The sequence below is a fragment of the Haemorhous mexicanus genome, chromosome 4 (assembly GCF_027477595.1).
Source record: "Haemorhous mexicanus isolate bHaeMex1 chromosome 4, bHaeMex1.pri, whole genome shotgun sequence".
In the NCBI taxonomy this organism is placed as follows: domain Eukaryota; kingdom Metazoa; phylum Chordata; class Aves; order Passeriformes; family Fringillidae; genus Haemorhous; species Haemorhous mexicanus.
Window position 1 is genome coordinate 28,937,433 of NC_082344.1, and position 15,019 is coordinate 28,952,451.

General features: G+C 46.2%; 1 long non-coding RNA gene across 1 annotated transcript; it reads left to right on the plus strand.

The window, feature by feature from the left end:
- The first annotated feature begins 640 nt into the window (after window positions 1-640).
- On the plus strand, window positions 641-8,672 carry LOC132326266 (uncharacterized). Its single transcript, XR_009486193.1, has 3 exons — window positions 641-6,472; window positions 7,994-8,063; window positions 8,385-8,672. It is a non-coding gene; the product is annotated as an uncharacterized LOC132326266 (long non-coding RNA).
- The last annotated feature ends 6,347 nt before the right edge of the window (window positions 8,673-15,019 follow it).

Sequence of the window (15,019 nt, forward strand, 5' to 3'; positions counted from 1 at the left end):
TGAACAACCTAAAAGAGGTTGTTGCTTCCATGATTTAAGGGGGAGCACAGGAAGTCTTTGATTCCCAAGTAAGAAGTGTTTTATTCACAACACCGATTTAGGATTCCTCTGTCATTGAGCTGTAAAATGCAACTGCAGCTGACTGGGGTATGCACTAATTTGGTTTCTTATTCCAAGAAGCCTTTAAAAGGCTCACATTTGGAATTCTTTCCAGATCCCCTACTATCTTAAAGGAATATGCTTGGATCCAAAGCACAGTGCAGTGTATCTGCTCAAATTTGGGATGCCACTGCTGCTGTGCAAAATAGAAACGTGCAGCAAACAGCATGGGAGTTATATCCTAAATGGGTTGATCCTGAACCTTTGCAAAGAAAAGGCCTCAAATTTTACAACATGCTTTTCATGACCCAGCTCCACGTGCACCAAACACAAGAGCAGGTTTGGGTATGGGGCTTTTTCTCTTCAGTAGCTGTTCACATGATAAGTAGTGTTCAGGCTATCACAGGTGAAATTGCCAGTTTGGAGGAGAAAGAGAGGAAGAAATGGCTCCAGCCCAAATCCAATTGGGGAACTGAAAAAGGGAAGCAGGAAGTAGAGTGTTCAGGTGATTCCTAAGTGCCTCCGTTTCTACCCCATTTCAGGACAGGGAGCAGAGCGAGCAGCAGCCACATCTTTCCAGAGCATCAGAGGATTCTGTTGAGCCACTGGCAAGGAATGATGAAGAGGAACCAACAGAAGATGATGAGTATGTGTGAGAGAAAGTGTCTAGCAAAGTGTCTAATGTCAGATAAGTGGCTGAAGGAGGTTTCTGCCAAGCTTTTGGGTTCTGCCTAGCTCTGTGCAAGTACTTGAGACCTGGAATATAGTGGCCTGCCTGGAAGAGAATTAAAATAAACCCAGCAGAATCCAGCAGAAGCCTTTCTTCTCTGTTTGTGAAGCCTTAGCTTCTTAGAAGCTGTCTATCTAACACTGAATGTAAGAGAATGGCTGGTCACACTGAAATGCTTGCTGTTCATAAAAATTCATGGCATGATTGTTTTTCTGGGCTGGGATGTTGCTTAATCAGAATAGGAGATGTTTTAGGTACCAAAGTTTTCTGCATTGGTAGCCTTTGGTGCCCAAAGAAATAAATGGCTGCATGGTCTTCTGGTTCTGCTCTCTCTAGTGATTGGCTGCGATTTAATTTTGAACGTCCATTTTGGTCAGATGAGGACTCAGCGGTGAGGATCCACATGTTCTTGTCCTTTCTGGTTTGTGGGAGGGGGAGGGACAAAAGGGGAGCTGCACAACTCAGATGTTTGAGGCGGGATGCCACGGGCAGCAGGCTGGAAGCACAGCCCTTGCTGGGAAGCTCCAACTTGCCCATCCCTCCAAGTCCCTCCTGGGTGGTGTCCATAGAGGGAGAAGCTCTTTCCAGGATGGCACTGGCAGATCTGTGTGTCCTTTGTAGTTCTAGCGTTGAGTGACATAGTGCACATACTCCAAGTCCAGTTTGCCTGGAGCCAACAAAAAATTCCAGCAAACTGGAATTCTTTACTCCCAGTGCCTGTTGTGGTTTCCTTTTTTCAGCAGCTATTCATCCAACATGAAGTGTTTAGGGCTATGACTGCAGAAGTTGCCCTTTTTGGAGCTAACAAGGGAAAGAAAAGCTTCTAGCCCAAATCCAATCAGGGAACTGATACAGGGAAGTAGGTTAGAGTTGTTTTGAGTGTTTCCTACCCTGTTTTCATTTTTAACCCCTGCAGGACAGGGAGCAGAACCAGCAGCACTCACGTCTTTCCAGATCAGCAGAGAATTCCCCTAGTCCAGTGGCAACTCGTGACGAAGAGGAGCCAAGAGATAGTGATGGGTATGTGAGAGTAAAATGTCTCTCTGAAGTCTAATTTGTGATGCAAGGTAGGAACAGGTTTTTGCCAAGCTTCTGGGTTCTGTTGAAGTCTGTGCAGAACCTTCAGACCTGGAATACAGTGCAGAGAAGTAAGTAAAAGAGTCCAAAAAAACACATAGCAAAATCCAGCTGAAACCTTTCTTTTCTTTTCATGAAGTCATGGTTGAATATTTGTAACAGTACGACTTGATATATGCTGAAATGCTTGCAGCACATAGCAGCTCGGGGAACAGCTGTGGAGCTGGGCTGGGATGTTGCTAAATCTGAATAGGTGTTACATGTTGGCAACTCTTTGTCTGCAGTGAAATTATTGGTTCTGCGTTCAAATGGCTGCACGCTCTTTTTGGTTCCCTCTAGTGCACGGCCAGCAGGCCCAGCTAGTCCTCGGATGAGGGAGAGTGACAACTCTCAGGTGCAGGACAGGGAGCAGAGCCAGCAGTACCCACTTGGCTCCAGAGAGGCAGAAAATTCAGCTGAGATACGGGTGACAGACATTGAAGAGGAACCAAGAGCTAACAATGAGTATGTGACTGATGAAGAGTCTCTCCAAAGTGTAATTTCTGATATATGGTAGATGCAGGTTTTTTGCCAAACTATTGGATTCTGCTTGACTCTGTGTAATGGAATCTGATTTGAACCATAGTGGCCTGTCAGGAAGGGAAGTATTGGAAAAAAAACTCCTATAAACAAAGCAAAATCCTGGAGAAACCTTTCTTCTCCATTCAGGAAATCATTGTTGAATGTTTCTTACATTACGGTTTGCACTGAAAGGCTTGCAGTACATAAAAGCTCTTGCACTGACCGTGTTTCTGAGCTGGGATGTTGCTTAATCAGAATAAGGGGTTGTTTCTATTTTTGCAATGTCTTGGAAGCCCTCTTTGCACTGTGAAATTGACAGCTGCATGTTCTTCTAGTTCTATTAACTCTGATGAATGGCCAGACCGTTTTGAGAGTCCCCCGACATGGCAGGATGACATTACAGATGTAAGCATCATGTTCTTATCACATGTTCTTGTCCTTTCTGCTTTGTGGGGGGGAGGAGACAGAGGGGGAGCTGCACAACTCAGTTGTCCTAGGTGGGATGCCACGGGCAGCTGACTGGAAGTCCAGCCCTTGCTGGGAAGCTCCAATTTGCCCATCCCTCCAAGTCCTTTCTTGGTGGTGTCCATAGAGGGAGAAGCCTTTGTCAGGATAGCACTGGCAGATCTGTGTGTTCCTTGTAGTTCTAGTATTGACTGACAGACTGCAGACACCCCAAATCCAATTTGCTGGTGCCAATAGAGCAGCAAACCTTTTTGCCCCAAATTTCTGTGGTTGCCGTTTCTGTTTCTCAGCAGCGGTTCATCCAACATGAAGTGTTTAGGGCTAGCAAAGGAAAGAAAAGGTTCTAGCCCAAATCTACTCAGGAAACATAAACAGGGAGGCAGGATGGAGTGGCTTCAAGCGATTCCTACTCTGTCTACATTTTTACCCCACTGCAGGACTGGGAAAGGAGCCAGCAGTACTCACTTCGTTCCAGGTCAACAGAGAATTCACTGGCAAGCAACCTCCAACAGGAACCACGAGATATTGAATTGTACGTGACAGATATAGAGTCTCTCCAAAGTGTAATTTCTGATGTACGGTAGACGGAGGTTCCTGCCAATCTTTTGGGTTCTACTTGATTCTGTTTGGAGAATTCTGACTTGAAACATAGTGGCCTGTCTGGAACAGAAGTAACAACAACAACAACAACAACAACAACAACAAACCCACAAAAAAAAAAACCCCGAAAACCAAACCAACTTAAAACCAGTAAAATCCAGGAGAAACATTTCCTCTCTGTCAGGAAGTCATTATTAAATGTTTCTTACATTATGGATTGTGATACACTGAAATGCTTGCAGTACATAAAAGCTCTTGCACTTGATTGTGTTTCTGGGCTGGGATGTTGCTAAATCAGAACAAGGGGTTATTTAAATTTCTTCAATTATATGTTCTGTTGGTAGCCCTTTGTGCTCTGTGAAATTGACCAGCTGCATGTTTTTCTGGTTCTGTTCCCTCTAGTGAACCACTAAGAAGTTTGGTTAGTCCTCCAAATTGGGAGGATGACAATGCAGAGGTGAGGATCCACATATTGTTGTAATTTCTGGTTTGTGGGAGGGAAAGGGGCTAAAGGGGAACTGCACAACTCAGATGTTTGAGGTGGGATGCTACGGGCAGCAGGCTGGAAGCACAGCCCTTGCTGGGAAGCTCCAACTTGCCCATCCCTCCAAGCTCCTCCTTGGTGGTATCCATAGAGAGAGAAGCCCCTTCCAGGATGACCCTGGCAGATCTGTGTGTCCTTTGTAGTTCTAGCGTTGAGTGACATATTGCACATACTCCAAGTCCAGTTTCCTGGGTGCCAATAGAGCAGCAAACTGGAATTCTTTACTCCCAAATTTCTGTTGTGACTTCCTTTCTTCAGCAGCTGTACAGCTAACATGAAGTGTTAAGGTTCTCATAGCAGAATTTGCCAGTTTTGGGGAGAACAAGGGAAAGAAACAGCTCCAGGTCAAATCTAAATAGGGAACAGGAACAGGGGACCAGGGAGGAGGGTGTTCAGGGGGTTCCTAAGCTGCCTCTATTTCTACCCTGTTGCGGCAATGAGAGCAGAATCAGCAGCACCCACTTCTTTGTTATTCAGGGCAGCAGCTCTTTGTGCTACTGCTTTGAATGCTCTTAACCAAACATAGAGGGTGATACCCTACCCTTCCCCAACTCCCCTGCTGTAACTGCTTTCTGAGCTGAGGTTTGAGGGCAGCACCAGGGGGGATCACCAAATCTAATTGTATCTTCCTTTTCTCTCCCTTCCCATGTGCATCGATTGAAGTTTCCTGAAGGTGAGGTGATGTTTTACAGTTGGTAATGGACTTTTATCTAAAATGTGATAGTTATTTTTGTTGTTCTTTTCCAAGAAAGTCGAGCAGCAGGGATTGAAACTTCTTTTCAGCAAAAGGCAAAGCACAGGGCTAAAGCCTCTGGCCTGTGTCTTAGAGAATGGATGCGATGTGTGTGTGATGGCCTCTGTCAGTCCCAGTGGGAAATCCCTGCAAGAAAAGTGGTAGCTGAACACTTATGCAGAAGGAACTTTAATGTGGTAATGCCTCCTGCAATTTTAATTGATTAGCGATTGGTTAGTGTGACATGGACCCTGGAGTTGCAGAGGTCATCGTTGCCTGGGGTTTCTGAGAGTTAAGGAGCAAACAGCAGTTCTTGACCCTTTGGCTGTTACAGACCAGGCCATTAGAAATGGTTCTCCCAGTAACTTGGTCAATGTGTGGTCCACAAAAATTGGATTTGTTACTGGGGTGCAACAGGTAAATGATGAGCCACTTGAGAGAGACATTGGTTGCTTGTTTCAGTGTTTCACCAGTCTGGGCGCTCAGTGGTATTTCACAAATCAGACACACCCACTTCCAAAAGAACTTCTATTATTTATAAATTTAAACCAAGAAAGAAATTAGCATTAAGTGGTTGCAAGTGACATGGTTATCTTCTTAGCCAGTATTTTGTCTTCTTCTGGTTAGTGATTGTCTCTCTTCTCACTGTAATTAGTCCACTGAGTGCATTGCTCAGTCTGCCTCTTCTTTTGGGCTGGGGAGGTTCTTGAGTTGCCGCTCCACGAGTCGGTGGTCGCAATCTCCCCCTGCAGGAATTACTTTTTACCAGTCAGAGCTGATTTCAGGACAGTTGGGTTTCTTAGTTCCTTATCCTGGGAGTTGTTCCAGATTTTCATGGGGCCCCTCAATTCTGCATTCTTTGTGTCCACTCTCAGTGGGCATCCTTCTCTCCAAACTTTGTTAAGCCTTCCCTGGGTCTGAGCTCCTTGAAGCATGTCAAGCCCTGAACCTTAACAAGGCAATTCTACCAACAAGGAATTTGTTTTTCTGCCCCATGGGCATCACTTAGATCTTGTTTGTGAGTTGTTGTCTATTTAATGGACCATATCTCCCAGTTGATTTGGCTTGAACATACATAAAGATCAAACATGAATACAAGCGGCATCCTTCCTTAAGAAATCTTTTACATATTCTGCATTTTGCATCACATATAACTCCATTCTTAAATTAGCTTAATTAAGGAGGAAGATAATGACAATTTTCTAAGGGCATACTGCTTCAAGTAATTTTTAGTTTCCATGGACTGTCTTTGAGAATCTCAGGTCACCTTTTTTAGCTGTGTGTAGGCTGAACAGAGCAAAAATTTTGTGTTGTTTTGTAGCAGAGGAGCCACAATGTGTGGAAGGGTCCACTCTTAGAATTTGGGAAAGTAGCTTGTTTATGCTTGTTTTTAAACCAGCTGAATAGAGTCCATTTCAAATAGGAAGCATTGCTGACTATTTATATAACTCATTTCAAGGGTAGCTCCAGGGAGAGAGAGAATAAGAGATCTAATTTCTGAAAATTAAATTACAGTGTATGGACAGGAAAGCAGAAATGTTACACTGAACAGCCAGGAGCAGGTGGATGGCTCTGGTAATGGAACAGGAGCTCATGATGCACCTGTGGCTGACCCAGCCCCTGCAGAACAGGGAGCAGCAGAGGAGGACACTGCACATTCAGAGTATGTATGGCTCATGCCCTGCCAAACACAGAGTTCTGTGCCTCTCTGTGTAGGATTAAGTTCTACAAGTATGCCTGGTTTATCTTTGAGGCCTTCCCATACTCTACTTATTTCCCTCTTTCTCCCATGTTGCATGACGATCAAATGATACCGTTTGCATTTTGGGAGAAAAAGGCAGCCCAGAGCAGATGTACAACTTTGCACAGAGCCTTAGAGATGAGGGTGGGGGTATGGCAAGGAAGGGGGGGGATTGGTCACAGGCCATGGCTCACTATTGCATTTGCTTTTCCTGACAAGCTCTGGTAGTGATGTTAGATGTGGAAATGAAATGTTATCACGTGGGCTTGGCATCATGGAACTGGCAGGCAGCAGCTGGGCAAATTCCAGTAGAAATTCCCTGCTGGAATGGTGCCAGCTGGTTGCCTTTCTCCTGGAGCTGGAGCCCTTCTTCCCAAGGTAGACTTGCACAGAGGCAGCTGTGGAGGTCATGCTTTTATGGCCAGTGCTGGGTGTCATATGCCCTGATTTGTTTGCTTCTGTGGTGGAGATCTTGCAGTTCAGGCTGGGTGCCCGCACAGTAAAATCCTCAAGCTGCAGAGAAACAGGAAAGCCCTGCTGTAGGAGCACTCCATCAGGATAAGAAAGATGCAATTCATTAGACTGATTAAACCAGGTGCCTGTGTCACTAGGGAAGACAAAGAACATGAGAATTATGTTATAAGCTTTTCTAAAGTGTTTTTTTGGGGTGGGGGGAAAGACAGAGGTTTTAATATTACTGGTGTGCTTTGAGCCTTCTGGAAAGGCAATATAGGAGAGAACTTCAGTATGGAACTTTCAGGTGTCAGGCCTTAAAAATGCCACCTAAAGGGCTTCTACTATTCTAAACCATAATGCATTTTGCCAATGAATTTGTAGATGTTTAAGTTTTGGTTGTTAAGTCTGTTGGTGAACAAATGCCACCACCTGGTTAATATGAAAAAGGAATGTTTTGTTCCTTCAGTCTCAAGCTTCTCAGTTGCTGAGTGTAGCTGCTCTGTTTAGGTAAGGCTGAAAGAGCTCAGTGCTGCAGCATTTAAAATTGACCAAAGGCTCCTTCCCAGGGCAGGATGTTGCCAGAGCTGTTACTCTGTAATTTAGAACTGGATCCTGGAATGAATATCCTGGGGTGAAGCATTCCCAGAGGACAGCTGGATGCTGTAGTCACAAAGCTCTTACTGGTGACCTGCTGGAAGTCAAAGCTGCCACACAGCAACTGGCCAGTGCTAGAGACTTCTGTTACTTCAAATCCCAGAGCAGGGTGCCTGCCTGCACCTTTCTCCTGGTGAAAAGCAGGACACCCTTTCCCTCAAAGCAGGGAGACCCCAAATCCTCATTAAATGCAGCACACAGAGACTTAAAGGCAGCAGGGTTCTTAGAGGAAATGTGTCATGGCTAGTCAGTGCAGTTGCATGATTACATGAGATTTTATGTATCAATAAGCATTGAAGTGTGGTGATCTTACCAGCTGCATGTTCTTTCTAGTTCTGTTTCTTCCAGTGCACAGCAAAGAGTTGTCATTAGGTGTCCAATTTGCATGGAATTTTACTCCGAGGTAAGGATCCACCAGCTGTTGTCCTTTCTGCTTTGTGGGAGGAGAAAGGCAGAAGGGGAGCTGCACAAGTCAGCTGGATGATGTGGGATGCTGTGGGCAGCTGGCTGGAGGCACAGGCCTTGCTGTGAAGCTCCACAAGTCACTTCTTGATGGTGAATGTAGAGGGAGAAGCCTTTGCCAAAATGGCACTGGCACATCTGTGGGTCCCTCATTCATTATTCTAACTGATTCCAGATGCTCTAAATAGAGCCTCTGGTGGCAATAGAGCAGCAAAATCAAATTCTTTCCTCCCAATACATGTTGTGATTTTCTTTCCTCCAGATTCTACAACATGGACAACAGCTTGTGGTGACCCTGTGTGGCCATGTCTTCTGCACTAGATGCCTCCCTATTGCCCTGGAGACTGCTCACATGTGCCCAACCTGCAGGGCGGAACAATATCCAGATGAATATATTAACATTTTTTTATGAGTGCTTCTCAGGACACACTCAGATGGATCTTGGACAATAGGCAGTGGAGAGACTTGTTTCTTTGTCTATATAGTTCTTCCTGTACATAGTTTCATTTTTTTCTGAATTCAATTTAAATAAAGTTTTGAATAGTTGAAATATTGTCTGTCTGCTCTTCTCTGTTGGACTGTGCTGATAGGCAGAGATGTTGTCTAACAGGTGGAAATAAGGCTCTTGGTTGGAGCAGTCAGAAGCTCGTTCTTTTCCTCTCCCTCTAGTCATTGATTTGGGGGCAATGTGCTAAAGCCACAGGCTTTGTAGTTCTTGTGACCAGCGTGTGTTGTACGGGGAAAAAGAAACAGGGCCTGCTTGGGGTGAGAGGGATTCCATTTCTCAGGGCAGACTCTGGTGCTCACTTTGGTGAAAATGTCATGATTTCATTGCTCAGAGGATAGGAAGAGTAGCAGGTTGTGCATACATCCAAAGAAAGCAAGGTTCTTTGAGAATAACTGGTACATTAACAAACTGCTGCCTTGAGTGTTGTAAGGTTTCATTGACTTAGAATCTGGAGGCTTTTGAAGGAAGGTGTTTTTGAATGCGTGTAGTTGGTTACTGACTTTGAGCTGTTGGCAGTACAACTGTGTTGTCGTTCCAGTTCCTTCAATTACAGCAGTATAATCCTAAGTTCCACTGAAGAGAAATGCAATTGTCCAGAGATACAATAACTGGGCATAAGAGAGGAAAGAAAATTATTCCCTTACACAAAAATAATAAAAAGAGGCAAAGGCAGATGTCAGGTAAAAAAGTGCAACAGTAAATTCATGGTGCCATGATACAGAAAACTCAGATGACCAAATTGAACTGAGGTCCTCTGTGTGTTAAAAGTTGGTCATCAGTGGGGGCATGTATCCTTTATTGTGGTTTTTAATTTTTGTCTTTAGTGTGTTATTTATCTGCTTCCTCAGTCATATCTCAAGAAGTCTTAATATTGCCAAATGTAGGCAGAAGTCGTAATAAACAAGGTTCATTGTACCCCCTAATTTTTATGTGGCTTGATCTTAATAAAAAAATGAAAACATTAGTATTAGCCCGATAAAGTGATCTTTTGAATTTTGTTTTCAAGAAAAACTACTTGAGTTGTCCAAATTACTCAAAGAAAATCCTTCAACAGACACAAATAAAATAATTTACCTACAGGATGGCCATAAATTTTACACAGATGTTTTCTGTTTCTCATTTTTGCTAGACTTTTAGCTCCTTGGTGGATGCAATGACACTAAGCAGAAATGCCTTTCTAAATTGTCTAAATTGTCTTTCTAAAAGCTGTATTCCTAGGTGACATGCAATGCCAGGTATTCTCAGTAAAAAGAGCATTTAAGGAAACCAGTTTTGGTAAAGCAAGTTTGATCTCTAGTAACCTGCAATGAAATGGCACTGACCTGATTTTACAATAGGTTTTAACAGATGTTAGTAAGGTTCAACATCATAAGCTGGGGCAATTTTCTTTTAACATTATGGTATATGGATAATAATGAACGCTTTCAATGTGTATAAATATATATATATAATTTCTAGAAAGTATTGATCTAGGGGAGCCCTGATTAGCAAAAAGTAACTGAAGAGTTGTAGGATTGGTTTCAGTCTTGGTGCATAGCTGTCAGCAGAAGGAAAATTTCCTCACTGATCTGTAGGCATAGGAGAAGTGGGTTTTTTGAGCTTTGAAAACCCAGACCAGAGACAGCATATTTACTTTGTTTGTTTCTCATAACCAGTGCTTTGGGAGTCATACCAGGTGCCTAATTGTTCATATATTAAATGTATCTTTGGAATTGCTTTAGTGTCTTAGCATTTCTATAGGAAGTGTTAAATCTCCTTTGGGATTTTTCAAAAACTGGAAAAGTCGTCCCTCCCGTTCTTCAACACTCAACATGTTGTCAATTACCCAGAAAGGATGATTTGTAAGAACGGAGAAACTTTTGTAAGAAATGAGCCTCCTCATGCAGAGCATGAGCTGAACAAATCCTTGTGCTCTCCACAGCGCAGGGATCAGTTGCCACCATTCTCCCCACACCCAGAGCGCCCAAGGGGAGCAGGGGCTGAGGAGCAGCCCTGCACCTGGCAGGGCTGAGATGGGTTCCCTGCTGCTCTCAGGAGCCCCAGCCCATCCTTCTGAACACAGGTGCCGTGGCAGAGTGGCTGGAAGGAAAACTGAATAGGAATTCTGCTTTTTCTGCTGTGCCACCTTCCACAGCAGAGCAGGGCCTCAGGAGGAAGGTGCTGTCCCCGGGAGCAGAGCAAAACTCCTCAGCCCTGTTGGGAAATTCTGGTAGAGAAGTAGTTGAACATCTGAAAATGTCCAGACTTCAGAGACTTGAAATAAGGATCAGAATGCTTAGATCTTTTCAACAGTTTGGGAAAAACCCAACAAACCTTGATTTTGTTTTAATTGCTATTGACTAGGGTTAATGTTAAGACACTCTGATAAGAGTTAAAACAGCAACAGAGTAATAAACCTGGAGGAGGAGGGTTAAGGAAGGGTTTCAATTTCTTTCTGCTTTGGGGAGGTGTAGTTAGGTGGGGTTTCTTTAGCCACAAAAAGGCTCCAGTGATGCTCAGGTTGCTCAGGCTGAGGGTGGCGGGAGGTGCAGCTCAGTCCCTGCCCTGCGCCTGAGGCTGCACGTGTGGAGCTGTGCCCGGCTGTGCCCAGCAGCAGCAGCAGGATGAGCCTGTGGAGCTGTGCCCAGGAGCAGGATGTGCCTGTGGAGCTGTGCCCAGCATCAGCAGCAGCAGGATGTGCCTGTGGAGCTGTGCCCAGCAGCAGCAGCATGATGTGCCTGTGGAGCTGTGCCCAGCAGCAGCAGGATGTGCCTGTGGAGCTGTGCCCAGGAGCAGGATGTGCCTGTGAAACTGTGCCCAGCATCAGCAGCAGCAGGATGCGCCTGTGGAGCTGTGCCCAGCAGCAGCAGCAGGATGTGCCTGTGGAGCTGTGCCCAGCAGCAGCAGGATGCACGTGTGGAGCTGTGCCCAGGAGCAGGATGTGCCTGTGGAGCTGTGCCCAGCATCAGCAGCAGCAGGATGTGCCTGTGGAGCTGTGCCCAGCCATGCCCAGCAGCAGCAGCAGGATGTGCCTGTGGAGCTGTGCCCAGGAGCAGCAGGATGTGCCTGTGGAGCAGGGCCGGAGGAGGCCGTGGGGATGGATGTGTGCAGGCCTGGAGCAGCCGTGCTCCGCAGCCAGGCTGGCAGAGCCGGGGCTGTCCAGCCTGGGGAGGAGCAGGTCCGGGGAGGCCTCACTGCGGCCTTGCCGTGCCCAGAGGGGCAGAGAGCGATGGGGAAGGGAAGGGTTTGAGATGAGAAGGGGGAGATTGGGAGCAGGTGTTCGGAAGAGCTGTGAGGGCAGTGAGACATTGGAACAGGCTGCCCAGAGAAGCTGTGGATGCCCTGGAACGTTCCAGGCCAGGCTGGACAGCCTGATCTGGTGGGTGGCAGCAGCAGCAGGTGATGGTTGAGGTGCCTCCATGGCGCTCTGGAACCCCCCACGGGTGGGGCCAGTGGACACCCGTAGCTGGGCATGGAATGTTGCCACCCGTAGCTGGGCATGGAATGTTGCCACCGGTTGCCAGGGGCACTCTTGCTCCCAAGGTTCTGTTGGCACGGAGTCTGTTGAGCCAGTTGACGGATTCTCTGCTGCGCAGCAGACGCGGAGCATCTGTCTTCTCCATCCCGGCTGGGAACAGAGAGCGATTTGCGGACATTTGCGAGCCAAACTCTGCACTGACTGTCCAGGTGAGTGCAGATGGTTCTTGGAAAGGCTTCTGATGCTGAGGGGCTGGGCTGGGCTGCAGGGTGGGAGGATGGACTGCAGGTGGGCTCAAGCACCAGAGTCACAGACTTCCCTTCTGGCTTTGGACAGGAACTAGAGACTCGGGAATGGGAGTCTTGGGGCATGGGGGTGTTCATGAAAGCTGGCATTTCAAATACATAATCTCCCCTCTACTTTTCTGACAGGTTTGGAAGAGCAGTTTTCTGGCATTCCAAAAAATCTGCAGTGGGCTGCCTGAAGGAACCAAAGGGATTGATCACATCCCTGACGTTCATTTTCTGGTGTTTGCCCCACTTTGACTGTAGTTTTTGATCACAAAACACCATGAGCTCAGTAAGTACTTTGCTACTCAATGCAAACAGGATTCTTGAAACATTTTCCAGGGTACTTCTAGAAAGCATATAAAGAGTTTGTAGCAAATGCAGAAGAACAGAAGCCTTTGAAAACTTCACGTAACTTGACGTTCTGGAATAGTGAAGGTTTTGAATTTCTGTGGGTGTTAGCAGTAGTGCAGAAATGCTTACGGTGGGAGCAGCAACCTGCTGGAATTGGGAACTGGTCTCCTCATTCTCAAGCCATTGGGAGAGGCTCGCTCTTGGGGAGGCGGCTTGTTGGAGATCAGGGGTGATGTCTTTTCCGTGCTGTGCTGTGCTCAGGTGGGAATGGCCCATAGGACCATTTGGTGTGTATTCCAGCCTTTGCAGGGGAGTTTTCTGTATCCTTGTGTGCTGCCATTGGTGTTGCACAAACCGAGGGATGTGTTAATATCCATGCCACAGAAAATGCTAAGGCTTTGTTCCCTGTCAGCATCAGCGAAAGCGCCCTGGAGGAGCACTTGGTTCCAGACCAGCTCGGAAACGGAGCAGGCTGCTGCCCTCCAGCGCAGGTGGGACTTTGTGGACAGAGCCAATAGACCTTGAGGAAAGTGGTGCACCTGCCTTTGAGCCTGGTGAGAACAGAAACTGCTTCTGGAGGGCTGAAGACCATGTGGCCATGAGCTTTTGCCAGTTTCTAGGCCCTTTACTGGGGAGGAAGGGAAAGCTTGGGATTGAGGAGGCACCTGGTATGGCATTCCTAAACAGCAAGCCTTCTGACAGCTGTTTTGGTGTTACTGAGCTCGATACACTGGCTGCTAGTGCAGAGGGGCTGTGGAGCAAAGGTCCTCAGGTGCTGCTCAAAGTCCTGACTGAGTGTTCTGATGAGCTGGCCGTCACTGCAGCTGCCACAGTGGAGGGTGGCACACTGAGTTTGGGATCTCCCTAGCTGGATAAAGATGCGGAAAACCTGTCATTAGCTGTGGTCCATCCTTCAAGGAGCCAATCCACAGCATGGTACCATAAAATTGGTATCCCCTCTAGTGTTGGTTTGAGTTTTCATTTCCCTGTGTGCTAAACATTCCCCTCTGTTCACATCATTAGTTGATGTGAACATCCTGTAAGCTGTTGTCATACAACAGAAGCTGGGAGGAGCTCAGATGCTCTTCCTGTTGTTTTGCCCCTTCAGAGGGACAGGGCTGACAATGCTCCCTGTGGACTCTGGTGGGTGAAGCTTGAGTGAAATGTTGGACACATTCCTGAAAAAAAGAGACTGAGGGCACAATGAATCCAACCACAGCCTTTTCTACAGTAGTCAGCCATTGCATTCCTCTGCTATCTCTGACGTTGGTTCTAATGTTCTATCTCTTCAGCTGGTGGAGAATTCATAGATCTCACAGGTGAATCTTCTGAGCCCAAAGTCATTACTATCAGTGACAATGAGTCTCCTGTGGTAAGTAGTGACTGGCACACTCTTCTCCATCTTGCATTCAAATTAGTTTTCTTGCCTGGCCTCAAAGGTTGAAAGAAGGCTCTGATTTACCACTTTAGACACAAATTCCTGTCAGCCACAAACACACTCATGAACATATCAGCATGCCTGAGAACTCCTTGCAGAGAGTGGGTGAACAACCTAAAAGAGGTTGTTACTTCCATGATTTAAGGGGGAGCACAGGAAGTCTTTGATTCCCAAGTAAGAAGTGTTTTATTCACAACACCTATTTAGGATTCCTCTGTCATTGAGCTGTAAAATGCAACTACAGCTGACTGGGGTATGCATTAATTTGGTTTCTTATTCCAAGAAGCTTTTAAAAGGCTCACATTTGGAATTCTTTCCAGATCCCCTACTATCTTAAAGGAATATGCTTGGATCCAAAGCACAGTGCAGTGTATCTGCTCAAATTTGGGATGCCACTGCTGCTGTGCAAAACAGAAACGTGCAGCAAACAGCATGGGAGTTATATCCTAAATGGGTTGATCCTGAACCTTTGCAAAGAAAAGGCCTCAAATTTTACAACATGCTTTTCATGACCCAGCTCCACGTGCACCAAACACAAGAGCAGGTTTGGGTATGGGGCTTTTTCTCTTCAGTAGCTGTTCACATGATAAGTAGTGTTCAGGCTATCACAGGGGAAATTGCCAGTTTGGAGGAGAAAGAGAGGAAGAAATGGCTCCAGCCCAAATCCAATTGGGGAACTGAAAAAGGGAAGCAGGAAGTAGAGTGTTCAGGTGATTCCTAAGTGCCTCCGTTTCTACCCCATTTCAGGACAGGGAGCAGAGCGAGCAGCAGCCACATCTTTCCAGAGCATCAGAGGATTCTGTTGAGCCACTGGCAAGGAATGATGAAGAGGAACCAACAGAAGATGATGAGT